General features: G+C 37.9%; 1 protein-coding gene across 1 annotated transcript in view; it reads right to left on the reverse strand.

The window, feature by feature from the left end:
• Positions 1 to 15,509, reverse strand: part of LOC125240765 (FMRFamide receptor-like) — a 282,033-nt gene that overhangs the window by 148,840 nt on the left and 117,684 nt on the right. The window contains 1 exon segment of the mRNA XM_048148832.1: positions 10,930 to 10,982. The gene's annotated coding sequence lies outside the window, so the exon portion shown is untranslated.

Below are 15,509 nucleotides of genomic sequence, written 5' to 3' on the forward strand. Positions count from 1 at the left end.
CACACAGCCGAAACCGCTGGTCCTAGAGATTTCAAATTTGGCACAGGTTCCTTATAGGCCGTAGAGGTGCTCCTCTACGCCAAGGATTTTTCAAAATTCACCTCTTAAAAGGGTGAAATGGGGGTTCAAAGTTTGTATGGGGAAACAAGATTAGTTTGACTTTTTTAGCCATAAGTATAGGTTTAGTTTTTATCTTTACTTCTGGTTCAAGAGATTTAAAATTGACACGGAAGTTCCTTAGAGGAGCACTAAGAAAGGATTTTTCAAAGTTCACCTCCTAGCATGATAATTTGACAGGGGCAAGGACAGGGACAGGGACAGGGATAGGATAGGGTTAGGGATAGGGATGGGGATGGGTATGGGGATGGGGATAGGGATAGGGATAGGGATAGGGATAGGGATAGGGATAGGGATACGGATAGGGATACGGATAGGGATAGGGATAGGGATAGGGATAGGGAAGGGACAGGGATAGGGAAAGGATATTCATATTCATATTCATATTCACATGATAATTTGACAGGGGCAAGGACAGGGACAGGGATAGGGATAGGGATAGGGATAGGGATAGGGATAGGGATAGGGATAGGGATAGGGATAGGGATAGGGATAGGGATAGGGATAGGGAGAGGCAGAGGGATAGGGATAGGGATAGGGATAGGGATAGGTATAGATAAGGATAGGGATAGAAATAGGGATAGGAATAGGGGATGGGGACGGGGATAGGGATAGGGGAGGGGCGAGTACAGGGATGGGACGGGACGGGGACGGGGACGGGGACAACGATAGAGATAGGGACGGGGATAAGAATAGGGATTGGGGTCGGAATAATCGGTCGGCAATCGATATCTAGGCAGTGTAAAATGCAGGTGGCTCAGTGGGAAGGGATTAGTAAGTAGGAATCGGCGAGTATCCTGCATCCGTAATAACTTTTACATTCAATGTGCTGTAAGAAGATCGTTGTTTGCTTGCCTTTTATATGTTTACGTTTGCAATAAGTATAAGCAAAATGGAAAAAATTGTAAGCGATAATGCAAGGAAGTACTTTTTACCTTACCGACCATAGCGTCGAGATACTGGCTATGTGGATTGTATGAAGTTTCCCCAGTATAAATATTTATATAGGTAAAATACACACATATTCGTACCTACTACCTACGCTGTGGTCGCTGTGTAACAATTCTACAATCCTTGCAAGAATTTCTTTTAAAACAATAGTAATATGTGTAAGGTACAGTCAGCCAAAAAGTGGTTTACCACTTTTCGATCAATAGAGTCGAAAAGTGGTAAATCACTTTCTTGGCTGACCGTACAGCAAATAGATCAGTTACAATGGCCCCCCAGTCGAGAATTGCCCCGCTTTACCTTAATGGAAATAATCGCGGACAGATGTACTTACAAAGAAACCTACGGATCCAAATGAAAATCTTATTTTTTGTAAACGTTTCAATAAGAATACTTTTATTACGCGGGCGAAGCCGCGGGTAAAAGCTAGTGATAGTCTAAAAATCAAAGTGATACGTACGAGTATTTGCTAATGCATCCATTGATCTACATCAAAATAAATATTTGTATTACAACGCCTGAACTGAATCTGTCCATTAGATAAGTAGAATACCTGTCAAAACTTGCGTGATACATAATTTACGAACTTAAATCATTTTATATACAATTAACAGTTTCAAATTAAGGTTAAAAAAACATCTTTTAAGTATTCAAAACATGCTACCTCCTGCGACTAGAGCCACACCGACATATTTATAACAATATTATATTGATTGTATCTTGTAATATTATTTTTGCCATTTTATAAACTTTTCTTTTTACTTATTTCCTACTCCTATTCCGATTCTGTGACAATATATTTTATTATTGCGAACACTACTCCTAAATGCCATTTTACCAATTTTATTTTATTTTATTTTTTTCATAAGTTTTCTTTTAATCAGTTACACACATCTCCACATTCAGCACAATTTTCAAGCCAATCGGTTTTCGACTAACAGCTGTAAGGTGACAATATATCAAGGGTCTACCTGAAAACCAGCGTTGTAGTTAACATGCTGCAACATTATGCTGAGGCAAGCTCCTATTTAACGCACATGAATATATTAATTTCACGTGTATATGTATAACTCATATTCTTAGATGTTTAGTCTAGATTTAAGTTTTCTACTTTATCAAATCCTAATGTAACACTTCTTCATTGTTTGTAACATTTTCATGTGATGTTGAATAAAGATTTTCTATGTCTATGTCTATGTCTATTTTCATTCTTGATACTTAAGAACGTGATTACGAGTATTACGACTAGGTTAAGTTTTATTGGAAAATAGAGCATTATTAAATAGAAGCGCGGAAGAGGTTTGCTAAGTGGCCCGCTGGCCCGGCTCCTCTACGTCTTGAGCGGATTATGTTTGAAGCTTACTGAAGCAAAGTCTACTTGCTAGTTGTTACGCTAATTAGTGCATCAAGCTTTGGTGCTAAGTTTTGTTGATAGAATAATTTAGTATTTTTTGGTATGTAATACTCGTATTCCGAGTATTATTGTCTTTGACTTATCATACATACTATGTACGTTTCGATCTTTTTAAAATCTGTACACGCCTTCCTTGAAACCTTTATTTTTTTTTCGCCTTTAAAGTTTGTAACTATCGTATATATATATATATATATATATTGTTTTGAATTTCAAAGTGCAAGCTTACAGATGTAATATTATATTAAATTTCCTGGTCAAGATAGCAATAACCGCGAAAATAAGCCTTCAATAAAAATTCTTGTGTACAATATACAACGCGTCTACCTTTATCACAGCGGTTCCCCGGCCTAGCCTGCCCCGACTCACGGTCGCTGAGACGACCCATTTGCCAATAAATATATCCGCAACTGAGCCCGGGCCATTACTGACTCCCGCTGGCTTTAAGCTGAAGGTACTTGATATGCACCAATTAGTCTGCATACTACATTTACACGAGAACGCTGACAATTTGGCAAACCTTTCGAGTAGAAGAGAGCGGTTGTGTAGGGGTGGGCAGCACGCATGTAACGCCTATCAAGGCGTCCGTAAGCTAAGGTGGCCGTTTGCCAGCAGGTGAGCCTTGTTCAGCACCGACAGTAAGCCCACTAAGTAGTCCCACACCAATCACACATTTTGTAAATATGTCGCCTTTTTCTGTTCGAATTAAATGCGGAACTAATAATGCAATTCAATAGATAGGTACAGTTATTCTACCTGCTGAAATGTCCTTACATTTAGTAGGTTTGTTTTAATTTGGTTGTTTGTATGTATGAAAGTTATCATAAGGTATTTTTTCAGCACCTGCTTTTTCGATTAATTAATAGGTTTTCGATTAATAATTAGGTTCGCAAGAGTTCCTAGTAAGAATAACGCCAGTGTGTCTGTATTTTTACATCAGTTGTTTTTTTCCTTATTGCTCATATTATAAGTTTGTATCAAAAGCGTGCATACAATATTGATGAATACACGTTGAGTGGAAAGCTTTATAGTTTGACTGGCAGCTAAAGGCGCGACCACACACACGGCGCGCAGTGCAGCCGCTCGGCTGCCTGCATTTCAGTGCTGTGAAACGATTGTAATTCGTTATTACTTATTAAACTAAAACACCAATTCTATTAGAAGGTGCTATTTAAAAACACAAATATTAAAATCGTATCATAAATGGACTTGTTAGTAGTTTGTTTGTTAAATACTTTTACGATGGCGAACGCATACCTACTTTCCGTCTGATGGTAAACTGTGACCGTAGCCCACGAACACCTGCAACTCTAGGGAACAGAGTAATGACGTGATGTCACGGTATTCAAAACAAAGGAAGTCCTACTCATTGGAATGTTACTCATGGACCTGAATTATGAATGAATGAATGAATGAATATTTTCATTTCGTGCAACCATGGACACATATGTTATTAGTAGGACTTACAAACTAAGGGGTTAGTGCATACAATATTAAATTTAAAACAACACAACACTCATTGGGGAATGCAATCCCTCGCAGTGCGCTAAATAGCCCAATAGTCGAAAAAATTGATAAATTACACAGTATTCTCATTTAAGTGCTATCTGCACTGTGTACCTTTATTAACTACCAGCTTAAAGTAGCCTATGTCACTCTCCATCCCTTCAACTATCTCCACTTAAAAAATCACGTCAATCCGTCACTCCGTTTGGCCGTGAAAGACGGACAAACAAACAGACACACACACTTTCCCATTTATAATATTAGTATGGATAGTATGGATAGGTAAATACATGATTCGAACAACAATCTCAAAAGTGTACTTTCTATACAATAAGTTCCAACCTCTGTTACTGCGTACATACTTAGTACGTAGCAGCAGCACAAACTCTAGTGTAATCGTTAGAGATCGTTATCAAGGTGCACTTTTCGTGGCAAACGGTACGGTTGGCAAAAAAAAACAAATACTTACATTTAAATATTCACTTTGTTCTTAACTACAAAATAAATACTTACCTTCTTAGGATTACACCTCTACGGTACAAAGCCTTTTCCGATGAACTATACAGGGTGTCCCAAGACTATGGGACATGAACGTAAAGTACCTTAAATATCGTAGATAGGGTATTTTGCTAAAAGAAGACTTTATTTTATTTTTAAAATTAAGTAAAACTGCAATCATAGATTTTTAAATAATTACATGGTTAAACCGGGAATCAAACTCGCTACACGAGAAAAAAAAAACATCCTGTAATTTTGTCATACCGATCGATAGGTTTCATCATAAGGATTATTTTTCTCTAAATAACATAGTGTCGGACATAAAAAGAAGACCATGAATTTTAACATTTTACGTGGCATACTCCTTAGCCTTAAATTTTGTCCATACAATATTTCCAAAAAAAATTTAAAATTTTTGAATGCAGTTTTGCCAAGTTTTAAAAATAAAATAAAGTCTTCTTTCAGCAACATATCCTATCTGTGATATTTTAGGTACTTTCCCTTCATGTCCCATGGTCTTGGGACACCCTGTATATTTTTAAAACAATATAGGTACGTAAATGACATTAATTATGTCATAAAAATACATTACGCGATGTGTAGACATATTATTTTAATCCAAATAATCAAATGCACTCTAGATAAGACTATCTAGAATTGTTATTCAAGTACCCAGTTCAAGTCAAAAGTAGTGCACGAAGCCAAATCTGTTGAACAAATTTTAGTTATTTATTCAATGTAATTTAGATAAATAATTATAAATATGTGTATATTTCATAATTTGTTAAGTATATAATGTTTTAAATACTTGTGTATTTGTTTTTTTGCCAACCATACTCTGCCACCAATACAGCACGCTGATAACGATCTTTAGTAATCGTATTCATACCAAAACAAAATAACAACTGGCTAACTACTGGGAGAGTTGACTCAAACTTCACTCGCAGTAACAACTACTTCATGTATACAGTCAGCTTTAGACGCATAATGGAGACGAATTATATAGGGACAGTTTTTGCACATTGTAATTTTTCCTCAGTCACCCGTTGACCACGAACGCTGGAAAGTGTTCGAAACGTCGAGATGAACTGTAAATTCATTATACGCGATATAATCCGTTTCCATAGTTTTATTTCATAATTATCAAGTAAAGGATATGAATAAAAATGACAAATTTGTAGGTTCAAATGTATAATCGCCGTCGCGTCTCATACTTCCACATCGATAAGGTTTGATTTCGTATGCGTCGCATCGCCGTCGCGCGACCGTCGCGCGACCGTCGCCCACGCAAGCCACGGCGTAAGAGATGACAGTCTATGTACTACTCGGAGGAAATATAGACTGGAGTAGCCTTCATGTTGCGTCTACGTACAAATAATTCTGCCAAGATTCGCGGGAGGTGAGGAAATAACACATGTAAAGGAGTACTCACAAATGCAAAAAAATATTATTGTCAATACACACGCACATTATGGTAAAAAAATAACACATGCTCATTATGATGCACATAGACATATCACACATCGAAATACTTCGTAGAAACACAGTGTATAAGGACACTAAATGCGCACGTGTGTGTCTCAAACTATAGGGATGAGGCAGGCATCGATAACAGAAGTCGATAATAATTAATCAAGCAAATTATAATTTTAATGATGTCGTTGTTTTTTCTAGATCTGTTTAATGTTTGGCACTATTATAATCATATATTATCAAGATTCACTAATGATAATCCTGGGTAGTAGGTATCACGCGGGTGGACTAGTGATGGATAATAGGATTAGTAGGTAAAGAAATATTTGACATTTTGACAAAACATTAATTTATTTTTCCAGACTTACTAATCAACAACGTTTACTGCGGTTGGTGATACTAAATCATTATAAACAAACTAGGTTAAATAAATAAATAAACTAGAAATGGTTTAGTCTTCATTAACTTTACTGTTATCAATACTGGTTCAAAGTGAAAAGTTTATTAAGTACATGTAATAAAACTCAAATCATTCTCTTTCGGAAAATTGCAAATATATTTCAAATGAATTGTGTGATCAAGGTTTGCAAATCACACTTTTTTATCGATAGTTGGTATTTTATCGACCATGCCCACATCTCTACGACGAAGTCTCGGTCAAATGATTTTTCTAATTTTCAATTATCCTTGTCAATATTATTATATGCTCTATTCTAATTGCAATGAGGTTAATTCTTACAAAATATATAAATGAAGTCTCGTGGGGAGTGCGTCTTTTTATGAATAAATTGATATATAAATATCGACCCTATTTTAAACCACATTAGGTAACTTCTTAAACAGCAAAAAATCGAAGTCTCGTGGGGAGTGTTCGTGACGTAATTTCTACCCACCAACAAATTTCAAATCGATTGCATTCGATCACATAAATCGATATTCGATGACGTATGACAAAAATATTATCATTTAGATAATAAAAACAGTAATACAACAATATTAAAATTACTTACAAATGGAATATTATGCTATCTTTTTGCAAACTTGAGGTATTTGAGCGCTTATTACAAGTGTTCACAGCACACGCGGGCATTTTTAATTACCAGTGATATGTGTCGTGGCGATTCTGTGAATGAGCATGAATCGATTGTGAAATTGTATTTACGTGACTTTATGAACATTTGTTCAAGTTTTTTGGCAGAGGGGTAAGTAACTGAAAGGCTACTCGTCTATATTTCCTACGAGATGTACTATGACTACGCATTTTACTTTGCCAGTTTTTATGTAGGTATTTACTCGATGCTCTCTGGACGGTGTAGTTGCGATCGTCTGAACATCTCAATACGATCGCCCGTCGATAGAAAGTGATTTGTTTCTATTCTCGTGTTTTATATTGAGCAGCACTAAGCACGCAACTATTTATATATGACTGTGTGCAGTAGCCTTGTAGACAATCTTGTAGATGTAGATCATACTTTTGTGTATCATTATGTGTCTCTGTGCCTTTGTATATGGTGTACTCACCATATTTTTTTACGTTTTTGTATTTTTTTAAATAAAATTACGTGTGATGAGAAATATGTAGGTATAGATCGGGTCTACAGAATTTGCCGATTTGTGTAAAATATTTATTTAAAAATTATAGAATTATCCTGCTCCGATTATAAAATTAATTCCGTGATAGCACACCAATTGTACGCTAAGTGTTGCAATAGTGTGAGTATTGGTATTGTTATTATCTTTTATTTATCTCTTTTCTTAGATTAGGTTTTTTACAATATGAGTATAAAAGTAAAATAAAATAAAACACTTACAAAACAATATAAAACATATAAACACATTATAAAAAGCCTAACCTAGGGTAGGGTGCCGCCAGCAGCGGGGCAGGGCCCAAGCTGCCGGTGGTTAGGGCTGCAGAGAGAGGAACCGTCGGACTATCCGCGCCGTGTCCAAGATCACCGCCTTCTGCATCTGATCTGACCCTTGATCCAACCACCTAGCGAGAGTCTCTCGAGATGTTGGTCGAGACTCTTCGCTATGAGACCGTTCGCTGACCGTTTTGTTATTATTATTATTTTATTTATTTATTCATGAACAATAACAATTGTGTCTGAATGTACTACATCTAAATATTAATCTAACATGCATAAATTTTACAACATATAGTAAAAGCCAAATGCCAAAAAATCACAATTAGAATATTATTATTATTATTAGGTATTACTAAAATTATTTATGTCAGTCAATTTTCGTTGAAATAATTAATAAATTCTTCAATTGAGTAAAAGCACTCCCTCAACAACAGGGCTTTTAATCTATTTTTAAAAATATTTAGACTAGTAATGTTCCTCCACTCACTAGGAAGTTTGTTGTAGAGCTGTACCCCCTGGTAGTCTGCGCAATGGCTCACTACTTTTAAGTTTGGCTGCAACTTACAACGTAGATATTTCCTTCGGGTATTTAGCCGTATTTCTCTTTCTTCAGAAGTCTCGTATTCGCCTAGATTTTTAAAGAGGTCAGTAAGGAGCAAAAGGATGTACAAACACGGGGCATGTTAAGCATAAAATGTTTCTTACCGGATATATAACAATAAGTAACTTCTTAGATAACGAATTTCGCAATGTGTCCACTTTGAGAGTTCCCCTGCAGGCACGCGGCGGCTGCGTCGCGTTAATATCGCTTTGTTCGCGAGAGTGCCGCGCCGTGTTGCGAGCAGCGTGCGTCTTTTCTGGGCTGCATATGGGCCAACAGGACAGGGGGCTGGACGCAAGCGGCCAGCGGCAAGTCAACGCCATATAAGTTACTAGCGGCCCGCCCCGGCTACGAAAACTTTCACCGCTGAACTGCGGTTGTAGCGCTACGTCGTAACCAAGAACATGGATTTCCACGTATGTAGCGATAATGCGTCTTAGACGTAGATGCATAATGACAACGTGTCGTGATTAGCACGGGTTAAGCTGCGGACTGGACTCAGGCGGCGCATCGTAAATCAAGACCATACGTGACGTTCCAGCAAAACCGGCTTTGATTTGCCGCTTGCTTCAGGGCCGCACCCTTAGGCCGTGTCCGCCGCGGGAGCGCGCGAGCAACAAGAGATGATGCCCTGAAGCTCAATTATTCAACTTCAAATACAGAAAGTCATTTATTTCTTAGAGGACGCAGTAAGAGGAGTAAACGATTGTCTAAATATGAATTGCCGACTGATTCTAAGTTTCAAAGGTAAAAAGGTGAAAGTTGTACCAAAAGTTTCAAAATAAAAACGAATGTATGGGACAGCTTTTGCAGTGCAACATTTGAACTACACTTATAGGTATAAATCGACATAATATATATGTATTTGTCTATGTTACAGTTGGACTAGACAACTGTACACGTACAATTGTAATAAAAAAATCACATGAGCTATAATAATAGACAGCGTTCATATAAACTCCGATATTTATGGCCTAATAAAAAGCAAAGTGCGAGTTGGTACTACACACTCTATAAATAAATTAGAACAGCGAGCAGACGCACAATAACACGCTTACAGTTACATTTGTTTGTACTATGTATAATATAAAATAAATACTTTTGTGCAAGTTGACTAGTCTTTTTTGGTCTGGACTTCATAGAGAAATGAGTCCCTTTGAAAAGTAACTTTAAATATGTTTTTTGCAATTATCTTTTTTCTGGTACAAGATTTTATGTAACTGTATTATTTTTCAAGCAATCTGAGCATGATAAATAGTGTTCACCGTTTTTTTTATCAAAGTGTGCAATTCTTCATTATGAGTTAATTGATTGCCATCTTAAAATAATATTGTATTGTCATCCAATTTACTTTCGTATGTTACGCATTTTAATAATCATCGAAAACACGAGAAATAATTTTAGTCGTTAGGTACCGTACACCCGTACAGTATACGTGGAGTTAGGTCAGGTCGGGTGAGCGAGTTACGTGTCGCTTGTTAACCGTCCCGTCCGCGGACGTGTCAGAAACTGCTGACACGTGATGGACGCACGTATCCCGTGATAAAGCGACACACACTTTTTAACTCGGCGTGATTGAAAGAGACGGACACAGTGATTTACACGCTGTCGTGTGCAAGTGCGACCGTAGTCAACTGGGTTACCAACTGGTCAGTTTTAGGGTTTCGTTTACAGGATTTTTAGCGGCAACATTCATAACAAGAGACGGTTATGGTTTCGATGAACCATGAACATCGCTCACGCTGATTGCTTCGTGCAACATGAAATAAAAGCGACTTGTATATAGCTGCAGGCCGTCTGTGTCGGCCATCAACTGCGCGCGAACTTGCGTGCACTTTCAGTTTGGTAATCATTTGGGAATTATTAAGACCATATGAGGAGGGCTTTTCCAATCATCCAAAGTATTCATGTGACATTGATAAACAAATAAATCCAGAGATTTTATTCGCAATTGTTATTTTATTTTCGATATAAACACATCTTTGTATATCTAAGTTAGATCAGAAGTGAACACAAATATATCCACGCATATCAAAGATGAAGTGCACCTGTACAAAATAGCTTTGGATGAATGTTCAGTCCGGGGGCATCAGTGCCAGCCACAGCCAGCTCTCACTAAAACCTTTTGGAGAAAAATAGAAAAGCTCGAATCAGCCCGGCGCCCGTGCCGCTGCCGGGTAATCCCGCGGAGAGTCCTGCCACTGAGGTCGAGGCACGAAGCCTTCGTTCTCAGCAATACTGTTGCGTTTTATGAAACGTTTTATGTCAAGGCTTAAAGGATTGCACGGCAAGGCTAGTTAGCAAATTCGAGAGAGTTGTGGACGTTTTAAAACAAAACGTTTAACTATAAAACAACAAACAACCCGTCATACAAATAGTCAGAATTTAAAAGCTTTGTTATGAAAGTTCCAGCGGCTGGCTGATTCCCACCTGGCCTAGCTCTCGTTTGAACATGCTGAAAGGATTGCATTTTAAAAGCATGACAGTAAAATTATGACACTTACGATTATATTTGATGATATTCAACGCAGACTCTTCTAAATTTAGCAGTGGGTACCTGTGGCCAAAATAAATTTATATTTATATAATAATATTTTCCACGATGATAAAATAAATACCTTTGATTAACTTTGGCAAATGTTACTCATACCCTAAAGTTATCAAACAAGATATATTTCATTTGTGGTATTGTCAAATGCCCCGGTTCATTATTATCAGCAAGGCAAAGGTCACAATAAAAAATACCTACATGTTTTTAAAACGGTAAGACTAGCCAAGAAATATGTGCATATCGTAATACTAGAATTATCGGAAACTCATTTATTTCATGAAACAACGAGTTTAAAGAGAAAATTCGCAGAAAAGTTTATCATATAACGAAGCCGGGCGAAGGTGCAGTGAAGTGAGGAATTGTTTTAAAACGGCCATGTTAGTCGCCCCGGTCGCCCGGGCCCGGGGCCCGGGGCCCGGCGTCCGGCGCTCGGGTATGGGATTGCGGAGGTTTCAGCGGGTCGGGGCAAACGCTGCACTATTTATTATTGCTGCACTTTTTGGGCTTAGTTTAATCTCTTGGCCAGACACACAGCGGGGAAAACGACGTGGTTGTTTTATTTCAGTCAGTTTTTCATCAATAATATTGGATAGATTAAATTGACTCGGAGTCATACTGCACCTGTCGTCTATCACTATAATATATTATGTTAGTAGTCGGTACGATTTTTCAAAACCTAATGATTCATAATACATAATTAAATAACGGCGATATGTGCCACTACGCCATTTATTACATAAAACTGTGCATGGCTTTTCCCCGTTAACACTTGCACATTTTCAACAACAGCCCAAACAAGAGGATTTTTTTGTTTCTAAACTTCATACGCTTCCCCTTTGTCATTCCATTTTATGACAACTGATACGACCACAATTTGTGTAAACGATCGTCGGCCGAAAACTTTGCGTCCGGCCCGCGGCCCGACAGCCCGAGCCCTCGAGCGCGCGTGACGGCTCAGCTCAGCCTCGGCAGGACAACTTTACTTCGGCCCCTAATGTCTGGGCTAAGCACCGACTACTAAGTGGTGTGCAAACTGTGGGGCTAATGGAATCGGTGCTCTGATTGGTTGCGAGCGAGATGTGTAAGACGATTCGAACGGACGCGTATTGACTTCAAAACATTTGGTACAATTAGTTCTTTATTGGTTGCACTTTGTCCATGTCCACACATGGTGAAGTAAAAAGTACCAGCCGTACTTTGCATATAAGTATAAGTAATAGATATGTACCTACTATTATCGTATTTTTATTTTATTTATTTATCAAATGAGTAACACCAGTTTAATGTTATTTTGATATCAGTGAGCGTTAAAATAGGCCCGTTAGCGTTAACTTATCAATTAAAGGTGCTCTTGAACACGTCCCACTTCGTCGGTTACCATTAAGGCGAGATTTACTTGTATCTTTATATGAATAAAATGACAAAGCGTCTTTATAGCAATCGACAAAGTGGGACGTTTTTTCTTGCACACTCACCAATTTAGGTTTAGTACCTATACTTAATATATTTCTGTTTAGGTGGAACCAAGTAAATGTATTTTAAACAATACCTATTGTACAGCCACACGCTAAGGCCGAGTACCTGGATTACTAAATGGACTGAAATGATATGGAATCAAATGGTACTTAGGCGTTGCATGTGCCTGCACAGACTGCATAAAATAAGGTGGGAGGCGATAGCAAGGGATCCTATTGGCCTAAGTCCCTACTTCCCTAGCCCTAACTTATTCTATGACAAGGATGTCTGTACCGGGAGACCTATCGGTAACAGACGGATTCCCTACGGGGGGGGATCAAGGTGGTTGGATGGATACTTGCTGCCGATCGCCCAGGCTCAGACGACCGATTAAGGCTAAAGGAGTCTTATGCCACAGCAAGGGTACCTGTAAAAAAGGTAGTGGATGGGAGTCTCTACTCTCAGAGTGCCGCCCTGAGCAAGCAGAGGTTTTAGGTATGGAGGTAGTGAAACACCAACGGACAATTGGTATCTGATTTATTTACAAATTATATTTCCTTATATACACAATATTACCTATAGCACACATATGTAAATCTTATTTGTATTCCATCCGTGTAAAGTGCAACTACTACACTATGTTTGTGCTGGCTTATGCCCTAGATTGATTTGCGCGGATCAGCGCGATGCGCTGACGAAATCTGTTGTCTAAACACCTATTCAAGACGAATTTGGGTCGCTAGTGAAATTCATCATCATCATCATCATTCCCTTGCCCTTTTCCCATTATTTGGGGTCGGCGCAGCAGATCATCTTCCTCCATTTCTCTCTATCAGCCGTCATTTCCATACTAATACCTTTCACTCTCATATCGTTGTTCACACATTCCATCCATCTTTTCTTAGGCCTTCCACTACCATTGTATCCATCCACTTTCATATGGGCTAGTGAAATTGAAAATGATATTCCTAATATTAACATGCTTTACGGATACTTTTATTTAATTTTTCGCGTTTTTGGCCATAACATCGTATACACGTTGAAACTTATTGGAATATCTCTGTTAAAGTTACCTACTTAATTTAGAGGACTTCCTTTCTGGCCGTAATTATTCTGTGTCCTGTCCTGTGATGTGGGTCGGTTGAGGCGATTTAAAAACGATCTATTATTGCTTTGACACCTCGGATATCCTATATAACGGTGATTTACTTGCTAATATGTGCCATTATCTGGGTAAAGGGACATTGTCGACGGCGCTTGCGGCGTTATGAGCGACGTTCGTGTACAAATACGGCGCCGCGGGACGTAAACGCCATCGGCAATATGGTCCCTTTACCCAGATAACTTCACATATATTGCGAGATGAGATTCTTATTCTTACATTTACAATTTACGATGATACAATTTAATATACTTAGTAAGTAACTAGACGAGTAAATTGCTAGGCCAATTTAGTAGGTTAAGTACGTATAACCTACATGATTTTATCTTATAATACAATAGATTGAATGCGTTAGTTTGTAGTTAGGTTTTTATTTATTTCTATGTTACTTAAAACCGAGGTATTTTTGCTTGTTCGTCCTGAGGGAGTCTCATATTAGTCACATATAGTATTAGTATCAAACAGTAATCAAATCGCTGACATGTTAGCAAACACGAATATATTCAGTTAGTAAGCTTCGGGAAGGAGTGTAAAGTTGAAGCTGGTGAAGTTAGTAGCGGCGGCGGCTTCAGCGAGCGTGGGTGAGTCATTATTCATTTAGTTGGCGGAGTGCGTTGCGCACGGAAACGTTAACTCGTTATAGTTGCTCACAAGTTGCAGTATGCGATGTGCTTACATGTGCGACTGCCGGTTTGGGTAGTTCTCTCGTGCGATGTCTAAGAATCTGATAGTCCCGGGATCGAATGCCGGTTTAATTTAATTTAAGTTATCAGTCGTGACCTCGGACTTTGCATTTCCCATTCATGGCCAAGGACTGTCGAGCGTACACATCACGCCGGGCCACCATACAAACCGTTTTTAGCTAAAACGCGTGACTCAGCTCATGGGTCTCTGGCCTGGCGCGAACGCAAAATAAATTGCCGCTTATGAATCCGGCCATTTGAACAATCTTATGCAACATTTTTACTGACTAACTGTTTTCTGTTCATATTCAAAATAAATGTATTGACTAATTTATTGCTATTTGTAAAAATGAACATTTTATAGTCTGACCAGAAATATATGATTGTCGAGAGGATGCTGTTATTCTCATGTAATTAATTAATTATACGGTTCAGAAAAGTATTTAAAAAATATTTACGAGTATAATGAAATTCCGCAACTTAGCGCGTGATTATGTATATTTCTAGTCATCCATAGCCAAGGTCACAAAAATCACAAAATACAAAATCACTGAAGAGCACTGGGACGAGTATAAAGTCGCCAACGAATAAATCGTGACTAAATAGAATTTCCCATATTACTCTAAAATACATCCTAATAAAGGGGATGGGAAAAATAATTTCTTAAGTTTTTGTCAAAAATACCACGTAAAGGATGAGATGACCGCTTAATCCACCGCCGCTCAGGTGCATTCATTATTTATTGGCCAAGTGTCACCGATAATCTTACGTGACTGTGGCCTGTCATGATCTTTGTTTTGGTAAACGTCATTATAATAGAAACAATAGAGCACTTAAAAACTGTTATAAACACCACGCAAATGTTTAGAAAAAAACTTGTCTTGTAAATATTTGTCTCACACTTTTATGATAATACAATAATTACTATTTAGTTTGTGACTGTTTAAGCTGCCCTGTTTTTGTAATGAAACAAAAAAATATAGCATGGTAATATGTTTGGCTCTTAAAAATGTTGCTTGCTGCCATCCAAACAGTAATCCGTTGTAAAATGGTATAATTTGCAACGAATTTCGTCATGAAATAAGCTTTAAAACAATGCAATAAAGTTTATTATTGCGTGCTATGAAAATATGTGTAGATTTTACAAGTAGCGCCAGGCCACGGTGACCCATACCTTGAGTCGGGTCTATAACTTCAGGCATATATTTATTATTTATATTTTTGAAATGTGGA

The sequence above is a fragment of the Leguminivora glycinivorella genome, chromosome Z (assembly GCF_023078275.1).
Source record: "Leguminivora glycinivorella isolate SPB_JAAS2020 chromosome Z, LegGlyc_1.1, whole genome shotgun sequence".
NCBI lineage: Eukaryota > Metazoa > Arthropoda > Insecta > Lepidoptera > Tortricidae > Leguminivora > Leguminivora glycinivorella.